The 24,267-nt window shown below is 37.6% G+C and overlaps 1 protein-coding gene across 2 annotated transcripts in view; it reads left to right on the top strand.

Moving 5' to 3' along the window:
* The first annotated feature begins 13,508 nt into the window (after positions 1 to 13,508).
* LOC114662570 (serine/threonine-protein kinase PAK 3) overlaps positions 13,509 to 24,267 on the top strand; it is a 194,445-nt gene continuing 183,686 nt past the window's right edge. For both annotated transcript variants that reach the window (XM_051935210.1, XM_028816110.2), the window contains exon 1: positions 13,509 to 13,723. The gene's annotated coding sequence lies outside the window, so the exon portion shown is untranslated. The remainder of the gene's footprint in view (positions 13,724 to 24,267) is intronic.

A 24,267-nucleotide genomic window follows, 5' to 3' on the forward strand; every position in this document is an offset into this window, starting at 1 on the left:
GTCTACCAAAAAATCCTGAAGGAGAATGTCCGGCCATCTGTTCGTCAACTCAAGCTGAAGCGATCTTGGGTGCTGCAACAGGACAATGACCCAAAACACACCAGCAAATCCACCTCTGAATGGCTGAAGAAAAACAAAATGAAGACTTTGGAGTGGCCTAGTCAAAGTCCTGACCTGAATCCAATTGAGATGCTATGGCATGACCTTAAAAAGGCGGTTCATGCTAGAAAACCCTCAAATAAAGCTGAATTACAACAATTTTGCAAAGATGAGTGGTCCAAAATTCCTCCAGAGCGCTGTCAAAGACTCATTGCAAGTTATCGCAAACGCTTGATTACAGTTATTGCTGCTAAGGGTGGCCCAACCAGTTATTAGGTTCAGGGGGCAATTACTTTTTCACACAGGGCCATGTAGGTTTGGATTTTTTTTCTCCCTAAATAATAAAAACCACCATTTACAAACTGCATTTTGTGTTTACTTGTGTTATATTTGACTAATGGTTAAATGTGTTTGATGATCAGAAACATTTTGTGTGACAAACATGCAAAAGAATAAGAAATCAGGAAGGGGGCAAATAGTTTTTCACACCACTGTATGTGAAAGAAAGTACCAAGCAGGCTTGTAGAAAGTAATGCTTATTTTATGGACCATCAATACTTGACTTGATGATATTTTACAATAGTTGGGTGAAGTTTGCTGAGCTATGTTAGACTGATTGGTTAAAATATTTTCTAACATTCCTTCTTAATGAATTGTATTGAGGAGTTGGAAATGAAGAAGTAAGATTTAAGAACACAATGATGGATATTTGAGGAATCCTTGAGATTGTACTGTTGAAGCAATTATTGTTGCTGGAAGTCAGAGTCTCTGAGTAGTGTTTATTGGGTACTACAGGAAATCAAGATAGATAGATGATAGATAGATGGATTCTTATTGCCATTGTCACTTTTACAAAGGAGCAACGAAATTGAAGGTGCAGTCGACTCAGTGTGAGGCATAAGAGTTAAAAAGACAAGAAGAGAGAAAATAATAACAAACCGAATAGTAATAAAAGTACTTTACAAAATATACAAATTGCACTTGTTGACTTAAGGTCTATATTGCACTTTGGGAGAATGATATGGAGCAGTTTTATTCTGAGTTCAGGGCCATGATTGCATTTGGATAAAAGCTGTTTTTAAGGCGGTTTGTCCTGGTTTTCATTGCTCTGTATCTCTTGTCCGATGGCAAAAGCTGGAAGAGGCAGTGACCGGGATGTGATGAATCCTGTGAAATGTCTATTGCTTTTTTTGCGGCATTGGGAGGTGTAGACTTGTTCCAGAGTTGGGAGGGCACAAACAATTATTCTCTCCGCTGTCCTGACAAAGCCTGTGGAGCACTTTCCTTTCTGAGGAAGTGCAACTGCCGTACCACACACACAGTCTGTACGTGAGCACACTCTCGATGGAACAGTGATAAAAGGCAAGGAGCAGATTTTTGGGGAGATGGTTCTTACTGAGGATTCTCAGAAAATACAGTCTCTGCTGTGCCTTCTTCAGTAGCTCCTTGGTGTTGGCACTCCAGGTCAGGTCATCCTTCAGCTCAATGCCCAGAAACCTGAACACCGGGACCCTCTCCACACAGGCCCCACCAATGATGAGTGGCTGGATGTCAGTTTTGTTTTTTCTAAAGTCAACAACAAGTGTCATATAAACATCTTTGTAAAATGTTGCATCTGCAAAGCCTAAAGCATTGTGAAGGACCACTCCCACCCCACCCATAGTGTCTTTGTCCCCCTTCCATCTGAAGAAAGTACTGTAGCATTTAAACCAGTTCTGCCAGGTTCTGTAACAGCTTCTACTCCTTGGCTGTCCAGACACTGAACTCTTTGCTGCCCTCAGATCTGCTCCTAATAGCTTATTTGTATGCAGTGCATTTGATACACTTGTTACTACTGTTGTTTTGTATTACTAGTTGCTGTTATTATTTATTTATTTAAAATTATTACTATCTAATAATTTGAAATTAATAATCTATTCTCTTACCTATTATTTATTTGTGTATGTATGTATTTATTTATTTGTAATATAGTATATTCCTTTATCTGTCCTGCATTTGTCCTGTGTTTATATATATGTTGCACTGCATTCCTAAGAAATGTTATTTCGTGCCACTGCATACTGCAATACTGCGTATGGATGATATGACAAGAAAGCCACTTGACTTGACTTGTCAGCTATAGGGTCAGCTAGAATAAACAAATTTCAGATTATTTTAAAACAATTAAAACAAAGGGAGAATTTTTCAGTTGTTACCATTTTAATGGAATGAGAGGAACTTGATATAGTAGAAATAAGTGCTTCTACACAGATATGATTACTGAGATAACTAAGCCAATAACATCCTACCTTATTTGATGATTGGCATGGCTGAATGGTGAGACTTCTGTGGCTATTAACATGAGATGATATTTTTGAGACAAATTAAGTTTCAGATTTATTTGTTCAACAGAGACCAAGTCACTGCTGTTACTCAAGAGACTTTCTAAAAGGTGTGGACAGCAGGAAACTCACTATAAAGCACATCATCAGCAAAGGAAAATGCTGATTAGAAGTTCATGCTACTGACATGTCCAGTATTTTATGATGGTATACTAAGCAGGAAAGCAACTCTAAGTTCTTCATTCATTTAGTTTTCAAAACTGCTTTCTCCATTACATGATCACAGCATGCTGACAGTTTTGGGTACAAGAAAAGAGTCATCCTGTGTGTAGGCCTATAAATTATGAGTGTATTTTAAATATAACAAACCATGGAGATACAAAACTAAGGCAAAACATAAAGTATCAAATTACAGAAACAAATAAAAAAACTTTGCTGTCCCTCAAGTCCTTCATTCACAGATTTCACTGTCTGTCAGGTTGGGCTTGTCCACTTTTTTCACTTTTTTTTAACTGCCTGTTCCTTCTCACCTCATGTTTCTTCTTCTTTCCCAGCCATATCACTTTCTGACTGTAAAGTTTCTGGGTGCCAGGTGAGACTAGCTTTTAAGCCTAACTTGGCCCTACTAGTAAACGTCGGCGTCATTTACAGAATTACAGGTGGGTCCAAAATGTCTCAGGACTGCCATGTCACAGTGTCCTCTGATGGCATCTAAGATCATTGCTGTCCCGAGCTGCCCTTAAAGACCCAAGTCTCCAAAACAGTTTCTGGGCTGCCTGACCTCTGTCTTGAAAAACTAAATTCCACTAATCTCAAATGGGATACATCTGTTGTCATCCACAAGCCCAGATTTAAGCTAGGGTGTGAAGCACTCCTAGTATGTACTGGGTTGCCTTTCATCCAGTATCACACAGGAATTTTTTAAGACTCTTTACACTAGTTTCCTTGTCTCTGTCTCTCTGCTTCACAGTAGGTTATTCTTTTCCAATTTATCCTTTTCACTGACAGTGCCCACGACACCCTGGAGCCACCTGTCTATCCACTCTATCATGTAGAGGTAGAAAATGTGGATTTCTCTTTCTCTTCACATGCCTCGTTGGGCAGTAACTCTATCCTGTGCCACTTTGCCCTTAGCATTTCCTTCCTGGCAGGTAAATCTTGTGCAGTATGAAACAATCTGAAATAAAGTCATAAATATTTTTCTTCAGAGGTAAGTCATCAAGTGTTTCTTTTCACTTCTTCTCTCACATTGTAAAGATGTACTGTTATACAGAACACACTGTTGCTAGTGGATAAAAATACATTTGTATATGCACACAGCAGGCTTCAATACACACTTGAAAACAGTCTTGTATAGGCGTGCTTTCAAATCTCTTAGCCGAGCCAGAGAGGATAGTCTGTACAATAGTCAATGCTATTGGACCTATGTCGTTTATCTAAGGGCAAATGGAGCTGAAGAAGAAGGGGTTGGAGGAATAAAAGGAAGATTTGTGGGAGGTTTTCCATGATTTAAAGAAAGAAGCCTAGCTTTTTACTTTCTTGTTTTCATAGTATAGATATTCATTAAAATTTTGAAATTTACATTCCGTGCCTTTCTAATTTTGCGCTATGCATTTACTTCTTTGTCCATGAACTGTATTTCATATATGTTTTGATCTTTCATCAGTTTTGTACTGTTTGTGAATTAATTGACATTTCTTGTCATTTTCCATATTTTTTGGATGCCTGAACTTTTTTATTACCTATATTTAATTATTTTTTTGAAAATGAGAGTTAAAAAGCAAACAGCATCGCAAAGGCAGAAGAAAATTAATCAGTTGCATACATGTTTATGTTCTGATTTTTCATATAAACAGAATAAAAGAGTTAAAGACAGGCCTAGAATAATATATAATTTTGGGAATATTTAATCATTCATCTTATTTAGTAACAATTTATTAACTATGTTTCACATATTATTATTTTTAACTGTTATTTAACCCATCAACTTTGCAAAGTAATCACATGGTACCAACACAAAATAACACTGTAACTGGAAATTTATCTAATCAGGTAAAAGAACTATCAAATAAACTTGAAGTTTGAATAGGTATATGTTTTGTTTCACAAGATGACATATTCATACAATCATTATATAATCTCTGAGTATACGAGAAAGTCGAGTGGAGAACACTCCAGATTTTTTTGATTATATTCACTGTCTTCAGATAGTGACTGGACTCTAAAGTTATCATGCACAATGGTCAAGGACACACACATTGGACACTGACCCCCTCATCTTTACCGGTGGGACCATTTTATATTGGTAGAATCCCCTCTACATGTTTCCTTGGCAGAACTTTGTAATGGTGGCCCTGTCTTTTTGCTTACAAAGGGTAGATTTTGTTATACCTTGTTCAGTTCCTGCAATTACTCAACATGGACCCCATTTACATTTGGACCAGGATGCCATATTTTGAATACTGGACTTCATATGATTAATTAAATTCCTTGTTTTTTGTTCACAATTAGCCTGTAAAGCAAAATTAAGTAAAAGCCTAGACTCTCTAGCTTTCTTTCAAACATTTTTATATTAAAATTTTGAAAATTGCTTTTAAACAGCAGTGAATGTGCAATGAAAAGACACAGGTTAACATAACAATGAATAATCCTATACACTGCAGAATATCATATTTGCACCTTCCATCGGAGTGTTTATTAAAAGTTAAAGATAAAATAATCCTAGAGAACCACAAGAGACATGAAGTGTAGTTATGTACGTGAAAATTCTTGGGTGCAGTCAATGTTTACTAAGTTTTCTCATCTCATCAGATCTTCTGTAACCGCTTTTCCTAGTGAGGGGGGCAGTGTTTATTATGTCTTGTAAAGCTAAATATTTTGTATGTCTCTTTTGATCCCCCTCTCCAAAAGAAGACATTGGCAGACCTGATGCCTGATTCAGAGGCTCTACTGCCCATTTAGCTCTCTGTGATCTGACCAGACTGTTCCTGGATTATACTGTACTTCGGTTCTTTATTTCTGTACAGAACTGTGTAAATTATTCTTAATTTTGTGGGACTTTAGTGGATTGTTTTTCATGGGCTTGTGTGTGTCATTATTTATGCCACAGTTACCCATGGCAAAATGGTCTAAGGTGAGAAGCCAGACAAAGTTCAATGTATAAATAAGTAACCAGAGTTCAGTTCTTAGTGACGTCACAGTTTTCAAATTTGTGTAGTTTTCTCCGACATCCCAAAGATATGCATTGATTGGTGTCTCTAAAGTGTTGTTCGTGTGTGTCTGTGTGTGAGCTTATGCTCTGTAACTAACTGGTATTGCTGGTTCCTGCCTTGCGTCCAGTGTTTCTGGTGTTGGATGCAGGTGAAAGGAGTTCACTAAATGGTTGTACATTTCTTACCACAGACAAATTTGTATATTGCTTTAACTGTACAGCCTAATTTTAGTATGAATTTTTAGTTATGGATTTAAAACAGATGTAGGCAAATCTACTTTGTGGTGCATTTGTCCTTTAAGCTTGATGCCAGCAACATTAGGCTATGGCACCCTGTCAAAAATTTGGAATAAACCATTTCAAAACATGAATGGATGTCAGTGGATATCTCATGGAATTTTTTTTTTATTCCAGAAATGGAAATATTTATAAAAAAAAGGTACAATGTAATTCATTATGGCTGAGCAAGCCTTAACTGTGTATTTATAATGCAGTGCTATGATGAAATTTATGAAATCTTTGTAATAGTGATTCTGCTATTTGTTGTAAAAGTGCAGACACTAAGCAGGCATCTAAACTTCATAAGAAAGTAAGAATCGCTCAAAATCATTCTCTACAAATAATTGTTATAACCCAATTATTGTTTAAAACCCCTGAATAAAATTTCTGTCCTTATGAAAACAACTACAAAAAAAGACTAACTTCAGAATATATATGGACTTTTTAGAATTCTCTCAGTTTTCCATAATTTGCTGTTTTACGCTATGTAATTTCTTTTCTGATTTTTCATACTATACCCACTTTCATGTGGACTTTTTCCACAATTGACAGACATGAAATCAGAAGTGATTGTTGAATATACAGTATCTCCAGTCATTGTTGTTTCATTGGGATATGACCGTTCATCTAAGCAACCTTGTAGGGCTTTTACAGTTGGCCAAATCAGGTTTAATGTTGATTAGAGAGGCAATCAAAATTTTTGTTGAACTCTTTGTTATATGGTTTGCCATTAGAACATCCTGAACAGATTATTGTCATAACAGCAGATATTTTTTAGTTAAACTCTCCTGTTATCTTGGAGCTCCAGGGACCTGGATTTCATGGCCTGATTACCGAGTGTGTGGAGTTTACACTTTTTCCAGTTTTTCTAAGTTCTCCTTTAAGGTATTTTGGTTTCTTCCTGCATACCAACGATGTGTGCTTTAGTTAAATGGCAAGTCTAAGTCATCCTTACATGCATAAAAGTGAGGGTGTGTTTGTTTAGAAGAGTGCTCAGTGATGTTCCTCTTCCAGAGTTGACTATACCTATGTTGGAGACTGAAGCAGAAAAAAGATTTTCATAAAACAGGTGGACATTAAATTATTTCAATTTTTACTATACATTTACAGAATATTCTGAATTGGATACAACTGTTTTAAGAATGGTACTGTATTTAATGGGTTAGAATAGGCTCTAGTGGTGATAATTCAATGCCGATCCACAAGGTGGCAGAGTATACTACTCCTCTCCTCTTTTGTTCTTCCCTCTACAGACCGGATGACTGACAGCCTGACCTCCTCTGATGTCACCTACAGTGTCTGGCCCCTTGGATCGACCTCTTCCGGCCTGGCCTGTACTTAACAGGAAGCATCAGCATGTCTAGCAGCCTAATCTAAGACCCGTATCCTAAGGGACATTAATCTTTGCTGAAGAACCTTTATTATTTTGCGTTTATAATATACTGGGTCGTTGCCCCAACTCTTTTTCTTTTGTCTTTGTAATTTTTTACAATAGGTACCGTGGCCAAAAAGGTAGCACTGCAACTTCAAAACAGTTTGGCCTCCATTTTTTTGCTGGCCATTTTGTTGTTGCATGCTTTGTTCATGTTCATATGGGCTTCCTTCCATATTGAGGTGATATGCTATCAGGTTAATTGGAAACTTTACACTGGCTTGGATGGAGTGTATGTTGGGTACTTCCCTACTACTTCTTCTAGGATATGTCATGGCTCCCTATTACCTCAAATGGAATATGGCAATCAGAAAACACATGGAAGTATGATATATGATATAGGCATTGAATAGGTGTTGGCACTAAGTAGTATGTAGGAATATTTTTCATAAACTTTTCTTGTTTTAGCATCAATTTTTTAGTCTGCTGTACATGAATTTCTTCATGACTTTATTAACCTATTCTTCAAAGGAGGATCACAATGACACAATGCTGAGCTGATTGGGCCAAACCTTCTAACTCCAGCAACAATCTCCAGCATATGCCAAATCTAATTATGGGTCACTCTTTTAGTAGGCTGTTCCCCATGGCAGGTACTAATGGAGTGTCCTCTCTAGATGCACAAATCAGATCAGCTGGCTTATGTTGATCAGAATCAGCAGCTTTATTCTGATGGCATTCTGGGTTTACAAGATGTTTTTCTTGTCATGGAGAGTGAACTCAAGAATAATGCACAGGGATTTCAAAAATAAACTTTGCTTGTCATGCTAGTAACCTGAATAACATCACACTTGAACCAACGTATGGGTGGTTAGCCAACCTGGTAACTTCTTTGGATTGACTGGTTTATTTGGGTCACCATGCACTGGTGGGAGAACATCATCTTTAAGCTGGAAATGACCCCTCATGTTCTTATTCAGGGCAAGATTTAAATAGATATATTTAAAAGTTTAGTGAGAGTCTTATTTTGGATAACTCCTTGACCTCTTGCCTTAGACCAGTTTGTTACACTGCAAAAGATTACTGATCCACACAAGCCCCTCATTATGCCAAGGTCACGAGAAACTTCATTATGACTTGCATTTTTTAGTAGTATAATGTGGCATAAAAATTAGTAATGGATAGTGCAACCCACAAATACAAAAGCACTTGTTTGTTTTATTTTTATTTTTGTGTGTGTTTCTTTATCTTCAGTTATAATTAATGTATTCACTGTTCTTTTTGTTAAGTTAATTTCCAGTCTCCTTGATTTTTATTGGCTTAATGGCACAGTGGGTAGTGTTGCCACCTCACAGATCAAGTGTCTTATGTACCTAGCTTGTTTTTCATGTTTTTTCCCACATTACCAAATAGGCGATTGTTAAGTTAATTGGAGATTCTAAATTTGCACTATGTGGCTATGTGCATACAAGAGTCCTGTGATGAGCAGATGACCAGGGCTCTTTCCTCTCTTATCCCCAGTGCTGGCAAGATAGACTCTAACCTCCCATAACCTTAAATTGGATTAATCAATCCATTTGTATAGTAAAATGAGAAGAACAGTATAGTAAAGAGAGAAAAAATGAGTTTTGAGAATAAATGAATGAAGTGATTTATATTGTCACAGAGAATGACTGGATCAATGATTTATGCTGTCACAGTTCATTCCACCTCTCTGCATGGACTAGACTGGGAGTGTGGCGAAAATTAATTAGGAAAAGGACAAAGAACTTTTGTATACTGTATCTCAAAGCACTTTCTTCTCTCTTTTTAGGAGTTCAGCAGGAAGTGTCAAAAGAAGGATATAACCAGAAGTTCTGAGGAATCTGGCCAGCTCAGTGAGGTCAAGAATTGGAATACTGCCCTATAAAGAGGCAGGACAGAGTCAGTGAGGATCAGTTCTACTTCAGGCAATTCCAGGGATAATATTCCATCTGAGATACAGACCAAAGGCATAAAATCAGCATACGTAAGAGGGTCCCAGATCTATTGTGGGAGGCACAGGCTAGAATATTTAAAATGAAGGGACTACATTGTTTGTTTACAGAGGCCAACCCTGGAAACTTGGAATAACTGAGATTTTTAATTTCCTTAGTTAAAACTTGTATGATGTGCCTTTGTTATTGCTTAAGTGAATGGCTTCACCACACCTGAGACTGAAACTGGAATGAAAGACTGCTCTGGTTGGCTAATTTCCTCCAGTGGTCACAAGGTGAAAAATGTTAGGGTCCTGGGGTGTGATCTGGGGCCACCCAATTTACCCATTGGATCTCGTGAAAGCATGAAAATTAAAATTGTGGGCAATCCCTGAAAATAAACTTTAAAATGATATTAGGATGTTATTAATCAGTCAGTGCCCTTTACTGTGGTTGTGTGAAAGTATTGAAGCAGCAGATAGCTCTTCACAGTTTGGGCCCACACAACAGGGAAGGGACGCACATCCTTTGATAAGCCTTGGAAGAGCTCGAGAAAAAGGGCATAGAAAAACCTTCAGAGAAAAAGTATAAATGGAGGCCCCCTTTTCAGTTGATAGTGCATACCTTAGTTTCAGAGAAGTTGAAGTTGGAAGATGGTGGATAGCTGAAATTTTCAGAGATGTTGAAGTTTGAAGATGATGGATAGCAGAAAGTGATGCCCTGACACCAACACTGTTAAAGCTGCAGGAGAACACTGTTTTTCTATCAAAATTACCCAAATCCTTGATAACATCTGTAGCTTCCTTAGCGTTATGTTTACCTTCAGAATAAATGAGCGAAAAACGTTTAATTTTTTTCTCAACAAGAAAAAATGTTATTATGTGTAACTGGGGCATATAAATACAGTACCAAAATATCAACATAAATACATTCAGAAATATATGTCTAGTGTCCACTGCTGCACTAATACAAATTTAGTATGCATCCTTCTTGTGATATGTTTTGAAACAACCACCAACGCAGATCCCGATTTTGCAATTGGGGCAGTAGAAGTGTTTATCGTTGCATATTTTCTTATAATATTTTTTATGTTGCTTACACATGAAAGGGTAGAATGTCAGACATGTCCATTGTGTTATTGTAGGCTATGACACCACAAGGCTTAGTGACTTCCACAAATACCCTGACAAGAACATTGACAGTCTCTGCATTTTATGAGGCTAACATTTTTCTTGCCTAAAAACTTGATTGCAATCATTTTGCTTTTTTTTGCCACAATGATATTGCACCCCACTGCAACTTTACATGACTGAAGTCACCAAGAGTATCACAGTGGTTTGGTTGTACCATGTCATATTCATCAGGTTCGCTATAAGTGTTGATGTTTGATGACTAATTCACAGTGTCATCATTATCGCGTGATTCAATTAATGGTTCTGTTTCAGTTTGTTCTAAAACTGACTTTACAGATTGTCATTTACACACCATTGTGAGTTTTGGTTGAAGGCTCCACTCCACTCATGAATACTGACGAGTTACCTTAGAGCAGTGGTTCTCAAACTGGGGGGCGGGCCCCCCTAGGAGGGCGCGAAGTAACAAAAAGGGGGGCATGTGAAAAAAAGAAAACAAGAATCGAAAATATGAAAAATACATCTATTGAAACCAAAACAAATTAACTTAAACTACATTCTGATACTAAAAAAGTAAATATTGAGTTAGATAAATGTCGATAAAAGTTAAGTAGGTATAATGAAATATGCATCTATGATATATCATTAATTAAAAAAGAACAAATTGGTATTAGTGGGCTCCTTTCAAAAAAACGTTAGGGGGGGGCGCGATTAAAACTGTTATGAAAACTCAGGTCGCAAATACTTAAAGGATGAGAAACTCTGCCTTAGAGTGACAAAATGTAGAGCAATGTTCATGCTTTTTGTGCAGCATGATATTAGTTTATTCACTAGATGCCAACAGAGTACTGCCCCAAGTGTTCTTTGGGTTTACACTTTACATTTGGATCTTAACTCATTAACCTGAGAGACATTCATTTCTACATTTTTTACATAGAATTCTGAGCCCATGAGACACTTGGGGTTAATGCCATGGGGGTTACTAAGGGTCCTTAATAAGATTCATTTTAGCATTATCCACAGGGTTTAAGTATGTATGTCTCCTGAAGAGTAGATTTTCATGTATTGTTGATCTGAAGTAGAAGGTAGTGCAACTTTAGAGATTGCTTGTCCACATATGATGAGATTATCCTGTGTAAGATATGCATGTCCTAAGTGATAGTATTCCACATACCTAATTTATTTGATATTCTTTAGCACCAGAATAACAGTTAGTTGTTAAGCCAACAAAAGAACATTAACAGGACCCCTAATTAACACGGGGTATTTTATGTACTGTAAAAATTTCAATGTTTTTTATAACCATACAGTTAACTTTCTGTGATGATAAGGACTGTGACTGTTGCACAATGTAGAACAGATATATTTTTGTAGCTTGCCATTTGCTGTAGTTTGCCTTGGTAGTGCAGTAGTTATTACTTCATCCTTACATCTCTAAGGTTTGAATCCTTGTCCTGACATGGTGTGGATTTTGCAGTTTCTCCTTGTGTTCATGTGGAAGTTCTCCAAGTATTCTGTTACAGGTACTCAGATTGAGCTTCTGATTATATACTTCAGCAAACAAGCAATATATGCTCAGGAGCTGTACTGACACTGTGTAAAGTTACAGTATCGGAGATGTATTCCATTCTGAATTAAAAAGATATTATATAATTGGTGGCCTATCATCATATCATCTTTGAGTAAAACAGGTTTTACATGGAGATCTTAACTTTTTTGTTTGGTATAGTCATTTGTTTTTTGAGGCTTGCTGTTGTATTCATGCAGATGATTTGGGGTGGCATTTCAGGCTAATTGGATCACTAGTCTATGCAGGCCCAATGTTACAGGGATATCATCTGACTCTCCATGACTCTGGAATTTAAATAGGAACTTAAGAAAATGAAAGTATGGGGTTTATTATATTTATCATTTAGTCAGTGAAATAAGAGGGGTCTTTTCTTGCAGCACTTCACACCCAGAACAACACAGGTAGAAAAAGGTAAAATATATAAAAATATGACATTTGTATTAGAAAAAATGAGCCAGGGAGGTATACACAGAAGGGGACATCAAACTATAAAATAAACAAAGCTTAAATAAATGTTCCTACCAGTAATCGAGTTGCCTACCTTACCCTTTAGCATTTTCTTTATCTTTCTTTCTCTGTATTATTTCTGTTATTTTGGTGCACTGGCTTATTACTATTGTGAGCATGTAATAGACATACTGTCCACAGTGCACTGCCCCCTAGTGGCCTGTATGACTGTCTCTCCCACCTGTCTGGAAACTGTCTAGTGGACTGTTCTCTACCATGTGCCATCTTGGCTGTGCACTTGCCCTACAACCCCTTTGCCAGCTAAGAACTTCACTACATGATTTATAAATTATGGTGACCTGATGGGCTTTTTATCAGGGAAGATGTTTTAGAGTTCTGTGATTCACATTGATCATATATACCCATCCTGTTTTTAGTTTTAGTCTTTACTCCTTTACTTTTCAGTTTCCAAACATCAGTACCTTATCCCACAAGCCTGGCATATCTCTGTATGTGACCAAAATATCTTACATTTAGATACTGTACTACTGTAATATGCTACAATAAACAGCATTAGTGTGTAATCAAGATTACCCTGAGTTTAAAGTTACTGATATATTTATTTCCCTTGCTGTACAGAAGCACCCAGTTTCTTCATGGTTTACATGTCAAATTCATGTTTTGACACTAGAAAGACTGTAACTGTGTGGACTGTTGTTGTCAGTTGTAACATCTTTCCAGGTTTTTCCCTGCTCAGGGCTTTTTATTGTCATAGAAGGAGACAATTCATATTTTCACAATTTCCCTTCTTCTTTCTTTTATTAAAGAAGTGTTGTTATATGCCCCATATAGAAAATGTTTCATTAGCAATAATAATAATAATAATACTAATGCATTGGATATATAAACTTGAGAATGCTATGTTGTGTTAAAATAATAATAATAACTTCTTCATGTTCCTGAAAGTGTTCATTTAAACTGTTTTCAATTCCTAATCTTTAAAAACTCCCTTCCTCATATATGTTTACTTTCCAGCAGTCTGTGAGTGAAACATAAGATTAATCCTGTCTGGTCTCCCTGCTTGCTCTTGGCATTATTCTGATGTTTATTGTTCAGCCAATGGGCTGGGCTGCAGGGATGACATCATGGGCTCAGGAACAGCAAGGAGCCAGTGAAGCATCCAAGCTGCCGAACAGCCAAGGGTTGGGGTCAAGAGCCGGTCTGCAAACAGAATGGCAAGTGTGCAGATGGACTGTCGTTAGGGTTTTACAACTGGCAACAATCGGTCAGAACCTTGGGACCAAAAGAAACAGGAAAATAATGACCAGATGTCATTCAGGTAATGCTTGCATGTCTTGTGGATCAGTAAGTTCCTCTTTATTTGTGGCAATGGGAAATGCTCTGGTGTGCCTTGCAAAATGGGCTCAGGCATTGATGCGTGTGTTCTGTCTTTGTGGAAGTGCAAACAAACCACAGCATTTTGATGCTTTTCAGATGCTTAGCTTTAAACCAAAGCGCTGGTGTTTTTCTTTTTTTTATTTGATTCCCCCTTTTATCAATTCTCAGGGCCGGCACAGGTGCAGCACGGTTACCAATCAGCTCTTTCATGGTTTCCATGAATCAAAATGAAGGAAGACCTTCTTTAATCTTCGTCTCAGGATGCCAAATGCACAGTTTGATTTATTCATTTCTTTGATTATTCATTTTTGGAGGAGGAGTTGAGAGGCCATCTCTTTGTAACAACACTGAGGGGCTCAGTCCTGTTTCTTTCTTGAGGCCTTGTACATTGATGAATGAACAGTGAGTGGGTTGCTTTTGGTTGCATTGGGGGTTTTCAAAGGAACGGACACTGTAGTGGATCCTGACTGCTGAGGAGATGTCACTGGGGGTACATCAGCATGATCGTATAAGAATGAGGCACCTATTATAAAGAAAATGCTTTTTGTCACTGGCTTTGTTAACTTCTAGCCCTAATGTTGACTGCAGGGTTTTGTGTTGAATAATTCTGTGGCTGCAAGCCTGCCTTGAACATACATTAATTATACAGATTTTTTTTTAAGTGTACTTCAGATATGAGGGTTATTAACTGGATGCACTGAGAGAAGAGTGAGGGTGAATCTAATTGGATGAAGGGCGTTATTCCCGTTTAGCCAGAAATAGCTTATTTACGCAGTGAGTGTGAAAATGGAAACACAGACTATAAGCTATGATTATGGGCCTATCTTTGAAGTGAGACACACACACTATACATTCATATATTTGCTGGATATATATATATATATATATATAAATACCTTACTGTGTTTACTTTATCATTGCTCAGTGACTGCTTGTACTACAAAAGGTGCTACTCACATTTAAAACTAATAGGTTGTACTATAGAATATGTCTGCATAATAATTTAACTTATTCATACTGTATAGGTACTATTTTAAAGTAGAATTGACTTTATGCATGTGGAGTTTGCACGTAGTCTCTGTGCCTGAGTTTCAGCTGTGTATTTTACACCCTATTGAATATTATTATGTCCCAGCATATGTGGGTGTGTAGGTGGGTGTGCATGAGAGTCTCCTGTAATGAACTGGCATCCCTTTCTGGGATAGTTTCTGCCTTAAACCCAATCCTGCATGGATTAGCTCCATATTGGATCACGCCATTTCAGAAAATGATAAATGTAATGGATGGTGGAATGTATGGGGTTATCCCATCTGTAGTTGGTTCTTTCAATGAGCTCATTACAAAAGGGATGAGCTATGTTCCCCATAAATATTAGGTGGGTTCAGTAATCAGTGGTAAAAAAGAAGATGTCAGGCACACATTGGCAAAAAAAAAAAATTTAAAATTATTTTTATTTTTATTTTAGCAAGGCTAGAGATACAGTGTAGCTGTTAAGCTTTTGTCAGGTGTATAATTCACATGATAAAGGTTTCTCTTTATCTTTCAGAATGGTATTTGCTTCATATGCTTCTAATGTGCTTGGTGTGTATGTTAGTTGTTGAGACTGTTTCTTCGGGAATCTTTGCATTTTTGTTCACACATGAGAGTATACTTTATGTTGCAGTTACATTTAATGTATCCTTCATTTTGTAAAGATCAAAAATGCAACCAAAAAAGGCTGAAATCAATAGACAAAATACTTCCTTAACTGAATGTCATGTGCTTACTGTCACACCTCAGGCCTTATTATTCAAAAATAAACATTGTGAGTTGCACCTTAAATGAGCAGAGTGCTCGTGGGTTTTCCCATGCCTTGTCTTGAGCAGCTGAATGACTGCACTCTATGAATGAGTTAATAAAATGATTTTATACGGGGTGTTAAAAAAATCCACACAGTTTGAGAAAATGAAATTAGAGTCTTGTGTCTAAATGATGAATGGCACGGACAGAAATACATTGTTCAGAAATATTGATGAAAGGTTATAGGCGATCACCTGAAGTATTGCTAAAAACGGATAAGAGGGGAATGGGCTTTTATTATTACTAATTTATATTAATGACAGTGACTCTGCTGTAAGTTGTAAACTTCTGAAATTTGTAGGGACGCCAATACTGAAGAAATAGAAAAGACTCAAAAATAATTCAAAAAGACCTGGACAATCTTCAAAACTGGACAAATACTTTGAAAATACTTTTAATGTGGAAAAGAACAAAGTGCTGCATGCAAGCTAGAAGAGCTTTATTAATACAATGATGCAACATTCTCATCATCTACATGATTGATTAAATTGAAAAGACAAAATGATAGGTTATATTGTAAAAACTGTTGAATAGAAATCAAAGGGTTTTATACTGAGACTAAGGTGACCACATCTGTTTGCAAATTTTGGTTCCTGCACTTGAGAAAAGGCTCAATTGAGAGAAAGCACCCAAGTCCATCCTCAGACTAAAGGACGTGTCCTACCATGACAGGCTCAGGGAATTAAACCTGAGTAAAGAAGACTGTACAGGCTGGGTGGGGATCTAATCCAGGTCTTCCCGACTCCTTTAAGGTATCAATAAAGATGATCAGATTTAAAAGTGAATCTTGTACTTGAGGGGTCCTGTGGAAATGAAGTGTATTTAAGACAAGCCAGGAAGCACCTCTTCACTCAAAGGGTCATGAGAACCTGAAAAACTACCATGTAGTTAAAGCAGAATCTTTGACAAAATATATGCAGTAGTTTATCTGAAAGAGATACAGTAACTTTTAGTTAATCAGATTAGCTTGATGGACTGAATGTTTCCCTCTCATTTACTGAACTTCATATGTTTATTTTATATTCTTATTTATTATTATGATCAATTACTATGAGCATGCTTGCATTTTAGTATTCAGTATGACATTTTAAGTAATGAATTTTCCTTTTAGCTGTTGAAATTGGTGACCATGCAAATTAGCCCACATTTTAATGTCACATGAATGATAAAAGCAGGAGTTTTTAGAAGTGCTACCAGTGAAGCCCAGAACAAATAACAAATAAGAACATTTCAGAGGTGAGACTACAAACTGTCAAGGGAAGTCTGTCTTTCACAGGGGACCATGGAATGTCTGCGGGTTCAGCTCCTAGAGAGTAATATTCAAGAGCTTGGGGGTCATCAGTGAATGAGGGACCCATTCATGACTGGTGTAAAATAACATCAATAAAGGTCATGCTCACAATTTTTAATAGATTAATTCAAAGTTCTATCCCTTAGGGCATGATTTATAGAAAGAACATTGTTCGCCACCAAATCAGAACTCAAGTTCTTCATTTATTTACATCACTAGTGTTAGCTGTGTTTTCAGATTCATCCATCTATTACGTATAATCATTGAAGCACTTCAGAAATGTTGAGAGGGTTTTGAAGTACAGTCAGCTAAAATGCATCATTGTCAACTAGAAACACATTTCCCTTTGTCTGGATAAAATGATGCCTTGCAGTCCTGGAGTTTTTATACAGGAAGTTTTGAACTCGATTTGCTCTGGAAGGCAGAAACCTAGCAGGGTTTAGGTCATGGAAATCCATGGCATATGATGTTTAAAAATCAGATGACTCAGTTTATCTTGTAAATAAACAAAACTGTTCATTCTGGAAATAGACCATCACTAGTGAATAAATGCAAGATCACTACATAAAGAAGTCAAATTGCAGACAACATCCATCCATTCATCCATTTTCATGTTCTCTAGGTGTGTATGGGTTTTCTCCTCAAAACCCTCAAAGCACAAGGATTAGGTTAATTAGTGACTGTAAAGTGACCTCCGTGTAGGTGACGTGCCCTGTTTTCAGCCTGGAGATTGCTTCCTGTCTCATGCCTAGTGCTGCTGGGGAGTTTAACGTGTGTATGTATGACAATTGCACTAAACTAGGTAAATTACATAATATCAGAATGTATACAATACTGCAACTCTTTTAAAAATGTCTACATGGATTTTCTCATGTGAAGTCATTTCAGAATATTACCGGCACACAGCTCCCTTCTGTCCAGGACACAAATAATGTGCTGACTTAGAAATGTGAACAGAATTTATTAAATACCTCAGCCATCTGGTACAGTCAATAGTCAACCCTTCTTTATTCAGCCAGATTGTACAGAATTAGAATTGTACCATTAGAAATTGCACCACAAGGTTCAGGGACAGCTTTAAACCCCAGGTCATAAGGTTATTAAACAGCTACTCATACTAACAACTGCATGGTTGTTTCTTATATCTACCTCACCATGCCATCCTTAATTAACCAATTTAAACATAGTTTATCATATTTAAAACATAATAGATAAGCATACATCTTGTTGTTTTTGTGGAAGAGTGGAGCTCTGCTTGGGTGGAGATAGTAGTGTCAAAATATAGCTATTATGTGATGTTGTATTTAAGAAATGGTGGTGTACTCCTTGGCTTTTGTTAGTATGGCATTGCTGCCACTAGTTGGTGGCAGACAAGCAGGTAAGAATGTCCCTACAATATGTCCAAATAACAATAAATTTAAACTTTTACTTGAAATTAATTAATTCACTTCCTGTCTAGAGACACTTTTGATGCTTCTGGCAAAAGCTCCACCAGTGTACCCCAGAAACCGGATTAGTGGAAATTGGATAGATGGATAGATGGAAACTAAACTGAACAACTTCTAGTTGTCTTCATTCTCAGCTTTATAATCACTATGAAACCTTCCAGGTGACAATGAGACATTTAAAGCCACCTTATAAGGTACTGTGGTCCATTGCTTTGAGCTTTTAGTGACTCAGGATCTTCTCTCAGAAAAGCTACAAAGCTTTGGAAGAAATTCTTAAGATAAACCTCAGTAGCCAGTACTACACCCAGGAATAAAAAGTTTAAGCAAAGATGGTGGTCTATAATAAACATTTTCAAGAAAAGGATAACACACATAGAGCTCAAATTATAAAATTAACAGAGACAAAAAACAATTTAATGGCTTCCCTGAACATTCGAATGTGCAATCCCAACTATCAGACCCATCACTCCTCCCACGGCTTCATTGTCTCTTTGGAGTGAGTGTTAGGAGGATTTGCCCAGTGCTGGGTTGTGTATCACCTAGTGTCCTAGGGAAACATCAAGTGCTACCAATCAGGGTACACTTCTTGCTCTTTCTCTTTTTCTTTTATCTCCCTCTCTCATATGTCATGCCCCATCTCCCACTCATCTGGGCCAAATGGCACATATAAAGTTTCTACTGCCTCTTAGCTGCTTCTGTGCTTCCTCCACACTAACATATTCAAGACCACTCCTTTCTTTTAGAGAATTTCTGTGGCACTTACCTACACTGTACCATGCTGCTGAAGTAGATCCCCTTGTCACCTTTTGCTAACTGAGCACCCATCCATACTAACTGAAATTAAGAACAAAATAATTTCATATCAGCCACACAGTGGGCAGTGCTTCTCATGCATATAGTATGCTGCAGCTCGAAGTGCCCATCCTTTGCTTCTATCACTTGAGGAATACAATAGAGTGGCTGGTCATTAAATAATTCCTTTGTTTTACACTTAATTACCCAGAAATGGACTGGGGAATATTGCTGGGTGTGGACCTGTTTTATCCTCTATGCCTATAATGGTTGGGTCATTTGAAATTTTGAAATATTTTGTGTAACATTATTTTTTGATTGCCACCATTGAAGTACTCTTATGTCACTAATTTCTAGCATAATGTGAGTGCTACAGTGCCTAAGGTCATTCAACCTGGTCTCTTTCACATTATCAAGTGCCATTTATTGTAATTGGTTGGCAAGGACATGGTTCCTGTTCCATCTTACATGTGGAGTTTGCACATTTGTCCCATGCCTGCATTGGGTTTCTTAAGGAGACTGTGTTGTCAAAGAGTCAAAGGCTTAGATGGACTGTGGCTTTGAATTAACCCAGTGAGGGTGTGTATGCATGTCCTGCAATTGACTAGGCGGGTTTCTGCCTTGAAATTCTACGATATTGGCTGTATTGGAAAAGAGATTCAGATAATCAGTGGATGGTTGCTGTAGTATGTATGTATGTATGTATGTATGTCTCATACTTTTGAAAGAAATCAATAAATAAGGCTGGAATCCGGTCTAAGGATGGCTTCAGCCTCATGCCCTCTGCTGCTGGGATTGGCTCTGGGCCCTGCAATCCTAGAATGGATGAAATGAATTTGGTAATGGTTAGATGGAGTAACTCACAAATCAGTTGATACAGTAGTTTCTAAGGATGCAGTTTGTATTACACTCATTATGTGCATTACATAGACCCGAGTGAGAGTATGGAGCAGATGATCATCCCACGTTTTAGTGATTTAAGTGAGAATGACTGGCCAGTTGATGTAGAAGAACAGTGTGTGGTTGCTGAATCAAGTAGTCTGGATACTAAAACAGGAAATGTTAAGCTGAAATCTGTGATGCAAAAGTGACAGTGAGTAGTGCTGTCTCGACGGCTGTGAGCATTGACAAATCATCATGGATGAAAAGATTTTAAGAATGGCACCTTAGTTTTTCCTAGTAATATGGATTCCTAGAGCCCAGGCAGTAGACAAATGTAGAACTGTGTCCACAATTAATAAACTCAGGTTAATGGAGAAATGCATTTTGTCCCTAAATTAAAATCCCACAAGACTCTTGTGCCTCTTTGACCTCACCTCTGGCCTTTCTTGTGAGTTGAGCTTTTGCCCGTGCCTACCCTCCTGGCTTGAAGCTCACCAATTTGCCAGCCAGAGTAGAGGTGGTTAATTTTCTCTTCTGTGGTCATTCCTGGTCCTACCCCAAAAAAACATCCACATCAGGCGTGGGTGTACATTTGGCCCTGGTACACTAGGCTAGAACTCCGCTGAGAAGCCCCTTCTGTAACCCTAAACACTCTGCTGACTTAACTGTAGACACACAAACTTCATCACCCTTGGTGGATTATTGCAGTACATATTAGACTAGAAAGACAACTTGTGCAGTTCTCTTCAGGGCAATCTTTCCTCTTTTACTCAGTCTCCAAATGGCAGTCCCTGATATGTAATGCCCCCAGGCTCCTGTAATGTCAATTTTAACCTTCCACCCATCTACAAGATACACTTACACTAACTTTCCTAAGGCCATTTTCGTGTTGCCAATGTAGGTATCAGCATGTCTATGGATTGTGGCTTCAGAAGACACCTTCATGATCATAGCTAGAAGGTGTAGAATCAGGGCTTGAGTACAGTGGGGTGCATAATGATAACTGCTGTACTAATATCCTAACCTCCAAAGACATGTATAAGGAAAAAATGTAATAAGTGTAAAAATAAGTTAAAATATTGCTATGAAGAAGGTCAAATAAGGACAATACATTAAGGTCATCAAATGACTGGTTTAATTTATCATTAATAGAACCTCATAATGAGACTGCTATGTATATTTTTAAAGGTTACCAACTTTCCTGAATGCAAAAACAATGAAAACGGCCGAGCAGAGGCACCAGTCTGAAAAAAGGGAAGATGTGGAACAGGTTTGGGTTGAAAATTAGGAAGTTCTGGGAAAAAAGAGACCAACGTAACTGAATAGAGATCAAAAAGAGAGAAAACTGGCTTGGCCGCATTACTGGGAACAAGAGCCGGATTATCTGTGTTGTTTGAAACTAAGAAAGGGAACTGAGAATAATAAAAACATAAAGAGAGATCAGGTTAATTAGTGTATAGAATTGTCTAACAGGAAAGGAAAGACAGACAGACTGACAGAGAGACTAGCACATCTGTTTGAAAGTCTAATTGAACAAATTTTAATTTACACAAATCTGAAATTTCTACTTTACTGAACGCGACATAGAGGTTAGTCCAGCTGCCTCACATCTCCAGGTATAAAGTGAGTGTGTGCCTTGATGAATGTATCTTATGATAGGGCGAAAACTCATCCTGATTCTGCTTAGATAAGCTATGGTGCCTATTACACTTTAGTAGACAAAGCAGATTCTAAAAATCGATGGTTGTATGAAATAAGGTGCTGTATATACTGAATGTTAAAGGTTTTGTTTTGCTGAATGAAAAACTCAATATACTGTATAATAAAGTAAGTGTGAGGAAAAACATTACAGTCTTTCCACTGTCAATACAGAATCGTTGTCTGGAAAGTGTTTTTCCACTTCAGAAAACTCAGTATCATCAGTCACAAAACTCTCAGATCATGTGGCCAAGTCAGCAGATTTGTGCATTGTTCTCAGAATTATTATTTTTTTCATCTTTTTGTTTTTTTTCCTAATACTGTTTTTTCACTCTGGTAGTCCTCTGCTTTCTGAAGCTCCTAGGTGGTTGTGACGTCGTAACATCACCTTGATGATGGCTGCTGTTGTGCAAGTGGTGGGCAGGTGTGAGCACTCACTTAATGAGTGTGTGGAGATGGAGTGTACTGGTACGTGATATTACAACAGCCTACCTTTTCTACATAAGGGGCCTTAACCTGTCAGCTCTTTGGGTCTGTATTAGAAAGCTAGAAAGACTGCTATCCTACAGGTGTTTCTGTCCAGCTACTATTGTTAGTAATAATCCTTCTTTTGTGTCTTTTGCTCATTAACTTTTAAGCACTAGTTACTTTGTGGATGCTGTAGCTCCTTGGATTTTTCATATTTTCTCTTTCTTCTTTTTCATCTGTTTTCAGTACCATAGCATTATGTTTGTTCTCAATGGTAGCTATTTATATTGTGGCTGATACTCATTTTTGACTGTGTACAATAATGTGTGTGAAGGAGGCCCTTGCAGGTTTAACACAGGTTTGCTGCATAGATTCTTTTTTAGGATGGAGCTGGCATCTGCTAGGGCTTCACACCACATGCTTTTTTTGGAACATCGCACTGACAGTAATAATCCAGTAGTAGCCCAGGTGACTCCACAGTACGAATTTTATGGCCTCCCTTTGAAATTAATTAGTACTAGTCAGTCACTCAGCTTCCCTAACCTGAGATGCTGATCCTCCAAAATGGTAACCAGCTAGGCATACAAAATTACTTCAATTAAAGTCACTTTGTGTAAAATCTGTGGTCAAGAATACTGTATTTTTTCATCTGCATGCTTGAAATAAATGCTATAGACTAAAGCTGGCATCACACCAGAGGAGTTAGCATTACTTCTACGTGGACAACATGTCAAATGTAATCATATTGGTTGTTGAATCTTGTTGTCTCTCATGGTGTCAAATTATAACACTAGGAATTGCATGGGGTGTGACCGATTACACAGTTCCCTCTCGACTTTCCAACACGATTCTAAATCTTGTTATTATGTCGTGAAAGAAGCACAAGGTTGCCTCATTTTGGCATTCAATTAAAACAGAGCACATTGGAATCGAACAGGAGCTTCAAGAAAGCACCCAAAGAAAATGGAGGACAAACAAGTAGTTGCTGCCTTTGCTATAGCTTGTGCTCTCCTGTGATGTGACAAACCTGAAATATGAAACAGAAATCTGCTGGCTCCAAAGTTTGTTGAGCCTCTCTTCATTTTGCAGTCCAAAACAGTTGATTTCTTACTTCCCTGCAGCTGTCATTGTTCTTCACTTTTGTGGGCATTGTTTGTGTTGTACTTCCAGTTAAGCGCTCATTGGCTGTTAACTCTTGTGGAGAACAAGAGTCTATCAGTTTGATTTTGACTCAGAATTGCAGAGTCAGTAGGAGAGTCACCCTATACATCTGATGGTAACGGATGCATGCTGTGACTGTCTACAACCATCTTTGAGTTTCTTAAGATTTTGTAAGTGATTGGAAATCACAGGAAAAGTTGTATTGAATAACACTGTCCTTAACCAGTCATTATCTAAACATTATATTTTAAAACTTTAATTTGGTGGTGGGGGGCAGGCCTATCCCAGTGCCATCAGACATAAGGCAGGAAACAACACTGAATAAAATGCTAATTCGTTACTGGACCCTCTTACACAAACACTAAGTGTCACTAATGTGGGCCACATTAGAATTGCCAGCTATCCCAACCTGCACATGTTTGGGAAGTGGGAGGAAAATGGAATTGCCAGGAGAGGAAAACCCATGAAGGATGAGCAATCTCAACTCCGGTCCTGGAGAGCCCCAGTGGTTGCAAGTTTTCTTTCTACCCCTTTTTAATTAGTGTACTGTTTTTACTGCTAATTAACTTCTTTTGAATTAATTTTAATTGACTTGTTTTTTAAGATTTGTTCCCCTGAATTTCTTCATCATTGCTTTGAATTGCTTCATTTCTTTCCTTAAATGGCACCCAAACAGAAATGAAATGTAAATTGACTGAGCCAACAGAAGACCAACTAAGTCAGGACCTCAAACTCCAACCAATTTCACTCCAACCAGTTGCTTAATTAGGCACAGATTCTTGCTGTTAATTAAACTCGTACTTTAATTCCATGGCTTCTTGCTGCTCTCATTGTACAATAGCACACATTTCTGAAATTTCCTCTTTTCTAAGAACGGTGTTAAAATGTTTGAGGACCCTGAGCAGA

Source organism: Erpetoichthys calabaricus, chromosome 12 (genome assembly GCF_900747795.2).
Source record: "Erpetoichthys calabaricus chromosome 12, fErpCal1.3, whole genome shotgun sequence".
Lineage (NCBI taxonomy): Eukaryota > Metazoa > Chordata > Cladistia > Polypteriformes > Polypteridae > Erpetoichthys > Erpetoichthys calabaricus.